Consider the following 14,549-nt stretch of genomic DNA (forward strand, 5'->3'; position numbering starts at 1 on the left):
ACCATCTTTTGATCAACGAGCTAGTCTAGTAGAGGCTCACTAGGGACACAGTGTTGTCTATGTATCCACACATGTATCTGAGTTTTCGATAAATACAATTCTAGCATGGATAATAGACGTTTATAATTAACAGAGAAATATTATAATAACCAATTTGTTATTGTTTGTAGGGCATATTTCCAACAATTTGTACTTCTGATAAACTTTTGCAATAGTCCGGAATCTTTTTCGAAAAAATGTATACCTATAAAATTTTCATGCACATGTACAATTTACCTTTTTATCAATAAAACACTCAACATCTTCTTTCTCCACCAACTATCGCCGCAACCCCGCTCCATGTTTGCCAGCTTAGTTAGTGAAAGATCCGGCTTGTAATCCCCCCTTCACCTCCGTGAACACAAACTTTGAATTTCAAACACGTAAGGGCGCACTTGTACTATATTTCACACTAAACCTCTCTCTATCTGACATATCTCTCTCATTGTAATATGTTAGTACCACTCTCTCCTTACACCCTTTCTTTCACACCTATATATGTCTCTCGCTCCCAAACTCTATCCCACCCTCCTCCGCCCCACCTTCATTCTCTCTCTCTCTCTCTCTCTCTCACACACACACACACACACACATACACACACACTCCCTCTCCTATGACTTAAAACTTAATTTTGGCTCAGCTTAATTTACCGAGTGTTAACATTCGGCGGCTACAGTATATCCTAGAAGCCAAAATCCAGGCCAAGATTGTGCCAAAAACATTGTGATCAATCAAACCATCTATATGGTTACTAATTGGTTGTATCCCTTCTAACAAAGATTGACATGAAAGGGACAACTTACCAAGTTTTTCTTGCTGCTATGATCTCGAGAATCTCGGAAACGTCCAGATTGTAGAGATATCATTCTCTTCAGCGTTTCACACATTTGTGCCCCCTGTAGCTGCTTCCGCTTGAGTCTGCTGGTGAATGATCCCGTCTGCTATGCAACAAATGGACAAAAAGTTCTTCTATTGAAATAAATATTAGTGTGGCAATTTATGAAATCTTCTTCATACATAGGTTGGTGACAAAAAATCATATTCCTAACAGAAAAATAGATAAATAACTGACCTTATTTCTTAACAGATAAATAGCTCCGGGTGAGCATTTGAAACATTTCCCATGCAAGGATGGAAAAGAAATAAAACATATGGAATATTTTTGCTGAAATAAAACATATGATAGGCAAAGATCAAATGATCTATCTAAGAAAGGTTACCATATAAGTTAGCTTAAACAACCCGTGATGAGCATACACACAAAGAAGAGAAGATAACATTAGATGCCCCAAAAATCAAGTCTTGCATGGGCTGTCAATCCAATATTAGAAAAATCCCAACCCATATTGAATGCCAATTTTCTAAAAGGATTTCACATCACCTGTTATCAGGATAGTCAGTTTAAATCATGAAACATAAGTACAACATGTAGAAGATATTTTTATTTTGACTAGATAAAGCTATAATACTTTCGTCTTTAATTGTTGGTTAATTTCTGAAAGGTAAATATAAAAGAGGAAACTGCTAAAAAATAGACGAATGTATCCTTCCGAGCTTGACAGAAGTACATAATCAAGATTGCACAAAAATTCGACAACATTAGATCGTGAGAACTATCTTTGATTGAATAGGCATTGTATATTATAACTTTCAACAGAACTAAGAGACAAAAGGGGATTTACCATACTAGAATAATGTAGATATCATAGTACATCTGAAATAAGTAGTTTATATACCAAGCTTTCACTGTATGCAAATCCCGCAACAGGATGACACGAACACATACATCGATCAATCTGGTGCTGATATCATAACTATTGAAGTTAATTCCTTCAGCAATTCTCCGGGAAATGCTGCAACAAGCCATGTACTACTGGTCAATCTCAGTATCTGGTCTGGCTCACTCCATCTTCTCACCTGTCAATGCACCGGACTGCACCATCTCGGCGATCGACATGTCTTTCCTTCCACGCAGCTTGCCGACGAGCCTCCTGAGGGCGGCAGAGGCGCTTGCGCCATCGCAGCCCATGAACACCCCGCCGATGCTGGCCAGCATGATGCACACGTCGGTGGAGAGTAGGCCCTTAGCCTCGGCCATGAAGCCGTCCACCACCTGATGCAAATATACCTTAGAGGCAATAATAAAGTTGTTATTATTATATTTCCTTATTCATGATAAAGGTTTATTATTCATGCTAGAATTGTATTGACTGGAAACTTAAATACATGTGTGGATACATAAACAAATATCGTGTCCCTAGTGAGCCTCTACTAGACTAGCTCGTTGATCAAACATGGTTAAGGTTTCCTAACCATGGACATGAGTTGTCAGTTGATAACGGGATCACATCATTAGGAGAATGGTGTGATGGACAAGACCCATCCGTTAGCTTAGCATACGATCGTTCAGTTTATTGCTACAACTTTCTTAATGTCAAACACATGTTCCTTCGACCATGAGATCATGCAACTCCCGGATACCGGAGGAATACCTTGTGTGCTATCAAACATCACAACATAACTGGGTGATCATAAAGATGCTCTACAGGTATCTCCGAAGGTGTCTGCTGAGTTGGCGTGGATCGAGATTGGGATTTGTCACTCTGTATATCAGAGAGGTATCTCTGGGCCCTCTCGTTATATAACATCACAAGAAGCTTGCAAGCAAAGTGACTAAGGAGTTAGTTACGAGATGATGTATTACGGAACGAGTAAAGAGACTTGCCGGTGACGAGATTGAAATAGGTATGGAGATTAAAGTTTCTTGAGTTCATCATCACTCCATTCTTGTTTTCTATTATCCTCGGGCAAGTAACATACCGACAGACGAAGGGAACTACGTATGTTGTCATAAGGTTCGACCGATAAAGATCTTCGTAGAATATGTAGGAACCAATATGGGCATCCAGGTCCTGCTATTGGTTATTGACCAGAGAGGCGTCTCGGTCATGTCTACATCATTCTCGAACCCGTAGGGTCCGCACGCTTAACGTTCATTGATGATATAACATCATATGAGTTATGTGAGTTGGTGACCGGATGTTGTTTGGAATCCCGGATGAGATCACGGACATGACGAGGAGCTCCGGAATGGTCCAGAGGTAAAGATTAATATACGGGATGAAGGTATTCGGGTTTCAGAAAGGTTTCAGAATGTATCGGAGTGCCGGAAGGGGTTCCTGGAGGCCATGGGTAGGTTATACCTACTTGGTGGACCTCATGGGCTAAGGAGGGAGGCGCACCAGCCTACAAGGGGGCTGGGCGCGGTCCACCTCCCCTGCCCTGCGCACTAGAAGGAAGGAGGGCACCCTGGGGCAGCCGACCCCCTTCTCCTTCCCCCCATGCTCCATACATGGAGGGGGGGGGGGGCGAGGCGCCTAAGGCAGGTCAAGCCGCCGGCCCCCTCCTGCCCTTTTCCTCCACGCCTAAGGGAAGGAAAGGGAGGGGCGCGCCTAGTGCTGACTCCTCTCCCTCTCCACCTATATATATGTGGGGAGGGAGAGGGGAAACACACACAACGATACCCAAGCCGTGTGCGGCGCCCCTCTCCCTCTAGTTCATCCCGGTCATATTTTCATAGTGCTCGGCGAAGCCCTGCGGAGATAGTTGCATCACCACCGTCACCACACCTTCGTGCTGCCGGAACTCATCTACTACTTCGCTGTCTTGCCGGATCAAGAAGGCGAGGATGTCAACAAGCTGAATGTGTGCTGAACGCGGAGGTGCCGTACGTTCGGTACTTGATCGGGCGGATCGTGAAGGTGTACGACTACATCAACCGCGTTGATAAACGCTTATGCTTAACGGTCTTCGAGGGTATGTAGACACAGTCTCCCCTCTCGTTGCTAGCATCTCCATGGATAGATCTTGCGTGTGCGTAGAATTTTTTTGTTTTCCACGCAACGTTTCCCAACAGTGGTATCATGAGCCAGGTCTATGCGTAGATGATATGCACGAGTAGAACACAAAGGAGTTGTGGGCGGTGATGGTAATACTACTTACCATCAACGTATTATTTTGATTCGAAGGCATTGTGGGATGAAGCGGCCTGAACCACCTTACATGTCCACGCACATGAGACTGGTTCCACTGACTGAAATGCAACTTGTTTTGCATAAAGGTGGCTGGTGGGTGTCCGTTTCTCCTACTTTAGTTGAATCAAATTTGACTATGGCTGGTCATTGTAGAAGGTTAAAATAGCAAACTTGATAATCACCGTTGTGGTTTTTGCGTAGGTAAGAACGGTTCTTGCTAGAAGCCCATAGCAGCCATGTAAAACTTGCAACAACAAAGTAGAGGACGTCTAACTTGTTTTTGCAGGGCATGTTGTGATGTGATATGGTCAAGACGTGATGTGGTATACGTTGTTGTATGAGATGATCATGTTTTGTAATATCTACGGCCGACAGGAGCCTTAGGGTTATCTCTTAATTATTGTATGAAATGCAAGTGCCATGTAATTGCTTTACTTTATCGCTATGCGTTAGCAATAGTTGTAGAAGCAATATTTGGCAAGATGACCCTGACGCAACGATGGAGATCATTGTGTCGAGCCGGTGACGTTGGAGATCATGCCGATGCTTTGGAGATGGAGATCAAAAGCACAAGATGATGATGGCCATATCATGTCACATATTTTGGTTGCATGTGATGTTTATCCTTTATGCATCTTATTTTGCTTAGAACGACAGTATCATTATAAGATGATCCCTTCACTAAATTTCAAGATAAAGTGTTCTCCCCCCGAGTATGCACCGTTGCTAAAGTTCGTCGTTTCGAAGCAGCTCATGATGATCTGGTGTGATAGACTCTACGTTCACATACAATGAGTGTAAGCCAGTTTTACACAAGCAAAATACTTGGGTTAAACTTGACGAGCCTAGCATGTACAGACATGGTCTCGGAACACTGGAGACCGAAAGGTCGAACGTGAGTCATATAGTAGATATGATCAACATAGAGATGTTCACCATTGAAGACTACCCCATCTCACGTGATGATCGGACATGGGTTAGTTGATTTGGATCATGTATCACTTAAATAACTTGAGGGATGTTAATTTTAGTGGGAGTTCATTAGTAATTTGATTAATTGAACTTAATTTATCATGAACTTATTCTTGATAGTATTTGCATATCTATGTTGTAGATCAATGGCCCGTGCTACCGTTCGCTTGAAGTTTAATGCGTTCCTAGAGAAAACTAAGTTGAAAGATGATGGTAGCAATAATGCGGACTGGGTCCGTGATCCGAGGATTATCCTCATTGCTGCACAGAAGAATTATGTCCTTGATGCACCACTAGGTGACAGACCTGTTGCAGGAGTTGATGCAGACGTTATGAACGTTTGACATGCTTGATCTGATGGCTACTTGATAGTTTAGTGCGCCATGCTTTACGGCTTAGAATAGGGGCTCCAAAGACGTTTTGAACGCCATGGAATATATGAGATGTTCCAAGAGCTGAAATTGGTATTTCAGGCTCATGCCCGTGTTGAGAGGTATGAGACCTCTGACAAGTACTTTGCCTACAAGATGGAGGAGAATAGCTTAGCCAGTGAGCATGTGAGAATGTCTGGGTACTACGATCACTTGAATAAAGTGGGAGTTAATCTTCCAGATAAGATAGTGATTAATAGAATTCTCTAGTCACTATCACCAAACTACTAGAGCTTCGTGATGAACTATAATATGCAAGGAATGACTAAAACGATTTTCGAGCTCTTCGCGATACTGAAATCGGTGGAGGTAGAAATCAAGAAAGAGCATCAAGTGTTGATGGTTAATAAGACCACTAGTTTCAAGAAAAGGGCAAGGGAAAGAAAGGGAACTTCAAGAAGAATGGCAAGCAAGTTGCTACTCCCGTGAAGAAGCCCAAAGCTAGACCCAAGCCTGAGACTAAGTGCTTCTACTGCAAAGGAAATGGTCACTAGAAGCGGAACTGCCCCAAATACTTGGCAGATAAGAAGGATGGCAAAGCAAACAAAGGTATATTTGATATACATGTTATTGATGTGTACCTTACTGGTGCTCGTAGTAACCCCTAGGTATTTGATACCGGTTCAGTTGCTAAGATTAGAAACTCGAAACAGGAGTTGCAGAATAAACGGAGACTAGTTAAGGGCGAGGTGACGATGTGTGTTGGAAGTGTTTGAAGATTCATATGATCACCATCGCATACTCCCTCTACCTTCGGGATTAGCGTTGAGCCTAAATAAATGTTATTTGGTGTGTGCGTTGAGCATGAACATGATTAGATCGTGTTTATTGCAAATACGGTTTTTCATTTAAGTCAGAGAATAATTGTTGTTCTGTTACATGAACAAAACCTTCTATGGTCATACACCCAATGTAATGGTTTATTGAATCTCGATCGTAGTGATACACATATTCATAATATTAATGCCAAAAGATGCAAAGTTGATAATGATAGTGCAACATACTTGTGGCACTGCCGTTTAGGTCATATTGGTGTAAATCGCATGAAGAAACTCCATGCGGATGGACTTTTGGAATCACTTGATTATGAATCATTTGATACTTGCGAACCATGCCTCATGGGTAAGATGACTAAAACTCCGTTCTCCAGAACAATGGAGCGAGCTAATGACTTATTGGAAATAATACATACCGATGTATGCGGTCCGATGTGTGTTGAGGCACGCGACGGGTGTTATTTTCTGACCTTCACATATGATTTGAGTAGGTATGGGTATATCTACTTTATGAAACACATGTCTGAAAATTTTGAAAAGTTCAAAGAATTTTAAAGTGAAGTGGAGAATCATCGTAATAAGAAAATAAAGTTTCTATGATCGGATCGCGGAGGCGAATATTTGAATTACGAGTTTGGCCTTCATTTAAAACAATGTGGAATTGTTTCACAACTCACGCCACCTGGAACACCACATCATAAAGGTGTGTCCGAACGTCGTAATCATACCTTATTAGATATGGTGCATTCTATGATGTCTCTTACCGATTTGCCTTTATCATTTTGGGGTTATGCATTAGGGACAATCGCATCCACGTTAAAAAGGGCACCGTCTAAATACATTGAGACGACACCGTATGAACTATGGTTTGGCAAGAAACCTAAGCTGTCGTTTCTTAAAGTTTAGGGATGCAACGCTTATGTCAAACAGCTTCAGCCTGATAAGCTCGAACCCAAAGCAGAGAAGTGCGTCTTCATAGGATACCCTAAAGAGACAATTGGGTATACCTTCGACCACAGATCCGAAGGCAAGATCTTTGTTGCCAAGAATGGGTCCTTTCTAGAGAAGGAGTTTCTCTCGAAAGAAGTGAGTGGGAGGAAAGTAGAACTTGATGAGGTAGTTGTACCTTCTCTTGAATCGGAAAGGAGCACACGAGGGAAAACCGTTTCCGTGATGCCTACACCAACTAGAGAGGAAGCTAATGATGGTGATCATGAAACTTCAGACCAAGTTACTACTGAACTTCGTTGGTCGACCAGAATACGTTCCGCACTAGAGTGGTATGATAATCCTGTCCTGGAAGTCATGTTATTAGACCACGGGGAACCTACGAACTATGAAGAAGCTATGATGAGCCCAGATTTCAATAAATGGCTTGAGGCCATGAAATCTGAGATAGGATCCATGTATGAGAACAAAGTGTGGACTTTGGTGGACTTGCCCGATGATTGGCAAGCCATTGAGAATAAATGGATCTTCAAGAAGAAGACGGACACTGATGGTAATGTCACTGTCTACAAAGCTCGACTTGTCGCAAAAGGTTTTCGACAAGTTCAAGGGGTTGACTATGACGAGACTTTCTCACCCGTAGCAATGCTTAAGTCTGTCCGAATCATGTTAGCAATTGCGGCATTTTATGATTATGAAATGTGGCAAATGGACGTCAAAACTGCATTCCTTAATGGATTTCTTAAAGAAGATTTGTATATGATGCAACCAGAAGGTTTTGTCGATCCTAAAGGTGCTGAAAAAGTGTGTAAGCTCCAGTGATCCATCTATGGACTAGTGCAAGCATCTCAGAGTTGGAATATACGCTTTGATGAGGAGATCAAAGCATATGGTTTCATACAGACTTATGGTGAAGCATGTATTTACAAGAAAGTGAGTGGGAGCTCTGTAGCATTTCTGATATTATATGTGGATGACATATTGCTGATCGGAAATGATATAGAATTTTTGGATAGCATAAAAGGATACTTGAATAAGAATTTTTTCAATGAAAGACCTTGGTGAAGCTACTTACATATTGGGCATCAAGATCTATAGGAATAGATCGAGCCGCTTAATAGGACCTTCACAAAGCACATACCTTGGCAAAGTTTTGAAGAAGTTCAAAATAGATTAGTCAAAGAAAGGGTTCTTGCCTATGTTGCAAGGTGTGAAGTTGAGTAAGACTCAAAGCCCAACCACGGCATAAGATAGAGAGAGAATGAAAGTCATTCCCTATGCCTTAGCCATAGGTTCTATAAAGTACGCCATGCTGTGTACCAGACCTGTTGTGTGCCTTGCCATGAGTTTGGCAAGGGGGTACAATAGTGATCCAGGAGTAGATCACTAGACATCGGTCAAAATTATCCTTAGTTACTAAGAAGACCAAGGAAATGTTTCTCGGTTATGGAGGTGATAAAGAGTTTGTCGTAAAGGGTTACATTGATGCCTTTGACACCGATCCGGATGACTCTGAGTCTCAATCTGGATACATATTGAACATGGGAGCAATTAGCTAGAGTAGCTCCATGCAGAGCATTGTAGACATAGAAATTTGCAAAATACATACGGATCTGAATGTGGCAGACCCGTTGACTAGACCTCTCTCACAAGCAAAACATGATCACACCTTAGTACTCATTGGGTGTTAATCACATGGCGATGTGAACTAGATTATTGACTCTAGTAAACTCTTTGGGTGTTAGTCACATGGCGATGTGAACTATGGGTGTTAATCACATGGCGATGTGAACTCGATTATTGACTCTAGTGCAAGTGGAAGACTGATGGAAATATGCCCTACAGGCAATAATAAAGTTGTTATTATTATATTTCCTTATTCATGATAAAGTTTTATTATTCATGCTAGAATTGTATTGACCGGAAACTTAAATACATGTGTGAATACATAAACAAATACCGTGTCCCTAGTGAGCCTCTACTAGACTAGCTCGTTGATCAAAGATGGTTAAGGTTTCCTAACCATGGACATGAGTTGTCACTTGATAACGGGATCACATCATTAGGAGAATGATGTGATGGACAAGACACATCTGTTAGCTTAGCATATGATCGTTCAGTTTATTGCTACTGCTTTCTTAATGTCAAATACATGTTCCTTCGACCATGAGATTATGCAACTCCCAGATACCGGAGGAATACCTTGTGTGCTATCAAACGTCACAACGTAACTCAGTGATCATAAAGATGCTCTACATGTATCTCTGAAGGTGTATGTTGAGTTGGCGTGGATGGAGATTGGCATTTATTACTCTGTATATCGGAGATCTCTGGGCCCTCTCGGTAATATATCATCACAAGAAGCTTGCAAGCAAAGTGACTAAGGAATTAGTTACGAGATGATGTATTACAAAATGAGTAAAGAGACTTGCCAGTGACGATATTGAACTAGGTATGGAGATACCGACGATCGAATCTCGGGCAAGTAACATACCGACAGACAAAGGGAACTACGTATGTTGTCATAAAGGTTCGACCGATAAAGATCTTCGTAGAATATGTAGGAACCAACATGGGAATCCAGGTCCCGCTATTGGTTATTGACCGGAGAGGCGTCTGGGTCATGTCTACATCATTCTTGAACCCGTAGGGTCCACACGCTTAACGTTCGTTGACGATATAGTATTATATGAGTTATGTGAGTTGGTGACCGAATGTTGTTCGGAGCCCCGGATGAGATCATGGACATGACGAGGAGCTCCGGAATGGTCCATAGGTACAGATTAATATATGGGATGAAGGTATTCAGGTTTCGGAAAGGTTTCGGAATGCATCAGATGCTAGGAGGGGTTCCGGGAGGCCACCAATAGGTTATACTTACTTGGTGGGCCTCATGGGCCAAGGAGGGAGGTGCACCAGCCCACAAGGGGGCTGGGTGCGCTCCACCTCCCCTTCCCTACGCACCAGAAGGAAGGAGGGGGCGCCCTAGGGCAGCCAGCCCCCCTTTCCTTTCCCCCATGCTCCATAACATGGAAGGGGGGAGGCTCCTGAGGCCGGGAAAGCCGCCGGCCCCTTCCTGCCCTTTTCCTCCACGCCTAAGGGAAGGAAAGGGAGGGGCGCGCCTAGGGCTGGCTCCTCCCCCCTCCACCTATATATATATCTTTTACTTTCATGTATTTAATTTTATGCAAGAGTCAATTGTATCCCTTCCTATTTCAACCTCAATTATTCTTAGTTGGCAAGCATCATGTAGTGGGGAAAGATACTTGCATATATGACCATTCAAATATATTTGATCATGAATTATTATTGTTGACAATTATCTATATGATAAATAAGTTGGGAGGCGAAACATTAAGCCCCTATATTTCTCTGTGTTTGACGGATGCTATTTGTTCTAAAAATATGCTTTGAGTGTTTGCAATCATAGAAGACTATATGATAGTTGAGTATGTGGAGTTTGCTAAATCAAAGCTCTTACATAGACCCTTCCTGAAAATAAGATGAATTGGAATTGTTTGATGACTAAGAACATGGTTTGTTAGTTTTCAAGAAACTTTATGGTCTATACTTTAACTTGTGAATAGCTTGCTACTTGATCATGGGAAGTTTTATGAGATGAGCTATTGTTTATGATATATAATGATGCTAGAAGAAGTGATTGAAATTATCATTTATCAAACTTGTGCACTTGTTAGCATTCACACTTCATAAATTATTTCTTTTAGCATTTACCTACTAGAGGACGAGCAGGAAGTAAGCTTGGGGATGCTGATATGTCTCCAACGTATCTATAATTTATGAAGTATTCTTGCCATGTTTACAACAACTGTATATGATTTTTGTATGATTTTACTAGAACTAACCCGGACTGACGCTGTTCTCAGGAGAACTACCGTGGTGTTGTTTTTGTGCAGAAATAAAAGTTCTCGGAATGGGCTGAAAATTTACAGAGAATATTTTTGGAAAATATAAAAAATAATGGAGCAAAAAGATACCAGAGGGGAGTCCCGAGGCCACCACAAGGGTGGGGGACGCGCCCTCCGGTCTTGTTGCCCCCTCGTGGACACTCTTGACTCGTCCCCGATGCCAAACACTCCTATAAATTGAGGAAACTCCAGAACAAAACCTAGATCAGGAGTTCCTCCGCCGTAAGCCTCTGTAGCCACAAAAAACCAATCTAGGCCCTCTCTGGCACCCTGCTGGAGGGGGCCATCATCACCGGAGTCCATGGAGGAGGATCCCGAAGGGGACCATCATCGCCATGGAGGCCAAGGACCAGAGGGAGAACCTCTCCCCATCTAGGGGGGAGGCCATGGAGGAGGAATCACAAGGGGGAGAACCTCTCCCCCTCTCTTTCGGTGCCGCCGGAGTGCCACCGGGGGAACCATCGCCGCGGTGATCGTCTTCATCAACATCACCATCTTCATCACCATCCTCATCTCTTTTACGCGGTCCACTCTCCCGCACCCCGCTGTAATCCCCTACTTGAACATGGTGCTTGATGCCACATATTATGATCCAATGATGTGTTGCCATCCTATGATGTTTTGAGTAGATTTCTTTTGTCCTTTGGGTTGATTGATGATCTAGATTGGTTTGAGTTGTATGTTTTATTTGGTGTTGTCCTATGGTGCCTTCCATGCCGCGCACACGTGAGGGATTCCCGCTGTAGGGTGTTGCAATATGTTCATGATTCGCTTATAATGGGTTGCTTGAGTGACGGAAGCATAAACCTGAGTAAGGGGGTTGTTGCGTATGGGATAAAGGGGACTTGATACTTTAATGCTATGGTTGGGTTTTACCTTAATGATCTTTAGTAGTTGCGGATGCTTGCTAGAGTTCCAATCATAAGTGCATATGATCCAACAAGAGAAAGTATGTTAGCTTATGCCTCTCCCTCATATGAAATTGCAATGACAACTACCGATCTTGTTAGCAATTGCCGAGGATAATTCCGCACACCGACCCATCATTATTCCACACTCGCTATTTATAATATATAGTAATATATTCTAACTTTATGTTAACATCACCCACTTTTATATTTTAGTTCTCCAATATCAGGCAAAGTTATCCTCTTCATACCCACAACGTAGTTTTATTTCTTGTTTCTATATTGAAGCAAACGTTCGGTGTATGTAGAGTCATATAAGTGGCAGATAGGACTTGAGAGAATATTGATCTTACCTTTAGCTCCTTGTGGGTTCTACACTCCATACTTATCACTCTCACCTTTGGAAATTGCTACGATGATTCCTTGGACTTGGGGATTATCAACGCCCGATCACTGGCATGGCCGCCGTGACAGGCGGGGATAGTTCGCCGGCTGCGTGTTGTCCTCGTCGGCCACCAGAGCTCTTCTTCTGGTCGGAGAGGTCAAGGGAGCAGTCTATGTCCTCGATGCCGACAATGGATTTGGGCATGGTGGAGATGAGCAGGCGGCGAAGGTGGGAGTTGGTGGGCACCATGGTGAGCTCCAGCGCATAGACGCCGAACTCGAGGAGGTTCAGGATGGTGGCCACGAGGTTGGTCTTGCCTGTGCCGGGCGGGCCGTGGAGCTGGTACTCACGCTTCCAGGAGTGGTCGATGCACGCCTAGTGCTCCCGCCGGGCGTTGAAGCGGGGCAGGTCGGCGCAGATCTCCTCGCGGAGTGCCAGGTTGACGGTGGGCGTGTCGAAGGTGAAAGGGTGGGAGAAGGTGTGGAAGGTCCAGAGGCGGATGTGGTCATCGCTGGGCGCGGCCGCATAGTTGGTGTAGAGCTTGCGCACCCATGACTTTAGCCGCATCCTGGTGGCCTCATCGATTACATCGGGGATGTAGGTGTCATGCACGAAGTCACGGTGCTGGCGGGGGAACTACAACTGGAGGTTGCGGTGGTCGCCGCTGACGCTGCCGAAGACGTTGTACGAGTTGTGCTTGTGTCCCGCGCTTCGCTCGACGGGGAATGCTTGACTGGCTCGACTTGTAGAGGTGCACAGTGAGGCAGCGGCAAGGCAGTGCGAGCCGAGGTAGAGTTGTGCAGCGTCGTAAAGGTCATTGGTGGAGCCGGAGCTGGCAGCGGCGGCCTCGTCAATGAGGATGGTGGCCATGGGCGTCCGGAACGCTGATAGAATACGAACACAGATAATATTCCGTAACAAATTAAGTAGATACATAACGCTTTCATAATGAGATTCCTTTGTCATGATTTACATGTTAATTTCCTTAAAATTCATTATTTGTTTCCTGAAAATATATTATTTGTTTCCTAAAGAGAGGGATCGGTTGATTTGAATAAGTTAAAAAAGTTAGATCCACAATCTTTTGTACATTAGGAAAGTGTTGATTTGTAATAAAAGAGTGGAGAGAAAAATAAACTAATTGATAAAAAAATCAGCATGGAGGGGGGGGAGGTGGGATAAAATAAAACCGGACGAAAATAAAACCGGTGTACCAGACTACCAACTGAGACATTAGAAGTAGAGATTCCGTAACAAAATAAGTAGATACATAATGCTTTCATAATGAGATTTGTTTGTCATTATTTACATGTTAATATCCTTAAATTTCATTATTTGTTTCCTAAAGAGAGGGATCGGTTGATTTGAATAAGTTAGTAAAGTTAGATCCGTAGTCTTTTATACATTAGGAAAGTGTTGATTTGTAATAAATGAGTGGAGAGAAAAACAAAACAATTGATAAAAAAATCAGCATGGAGTGGGTGGTGGGAGGTGAGACGAAATAAAACCGGTGTACGAGGCTATCAACTGAGACATTAGGAGTAGATAAAACTACTCGTCATGATCACTCACGAACCGTGCCCAGAACGCGTCGGTGGTGGGGTCGTAGAGTCGTGGAGCTCCTCATCCTCCTTCTTTGACTCAGATCGACAGGGATCACCGTCAAGGGTCCAGCCTCGTCCTCGTGCTTCGCCGTCTTCTTCTTTTGCTCGGCCAGACATTTCCAATAGTACTCTAGCCGTTCTGGGCATACTGCGGATTCTCCCCCGTGAACCTCGCCATCACCGCTTCATCACTCTCACCGGGAGCAATGTGAATCCTTGGCTTCTTCTTCTTCCCTTCAATCGGCCGTATGGTCAGATTCTTCGGCTCGACGAAAATTCCGCCTCCTCCCCGGTTTCGATCTCCGGAAATTAATCTCGTGTCTTGTCCGGCCAAAGTTCCACGTGACCACTTCGTATGCACGCGCGGCCTCGTCAGAGGATTCGAAGGTGCCGATCCAGTAGCGAAGACTAACACACTCCAATTCGACACCGAAGTTGTGAGAGGGGCGCGCCCTGATACGTCTCCAACGTATCTATAATGTTTGATTGTTCCATGCTGTTATATTATCAATCTTGGATGTT

At 43.4% G+C, this 14,549-nt stretch overlaps 1 pseudogene; it reads right to left on the reverse strand.

Annotated features, from left to right (window-relative positions):
- Positions 1-1,940: 1,940 nt before the first annotated feature.
- On the reverse strand, positions 1,941-14,205 carry LOC123096953 (AAA-ATPase ASD, mitochondrial-like; annotated as a pseudogene).
- Positions 14,206-14,549: the final 344 nt, after the last annotated feature.

This window comes from Triticum aestivum, chromosome 4D (genome assembly GCF_018294505.1).
Source record: "Triticum aestivum cultivar Chinese Spring chromosome 4D, IWGSC CS RefSeq v2.1, whole genome shotgun sequence".
Classification (NCBI taxonomy): domain Eukaryota; kingdom Viridiplantae; phylum Streptophyta; class Magnoliopsida; order Poales; family Poaceae; genus Triticum; species Triticum aestivum.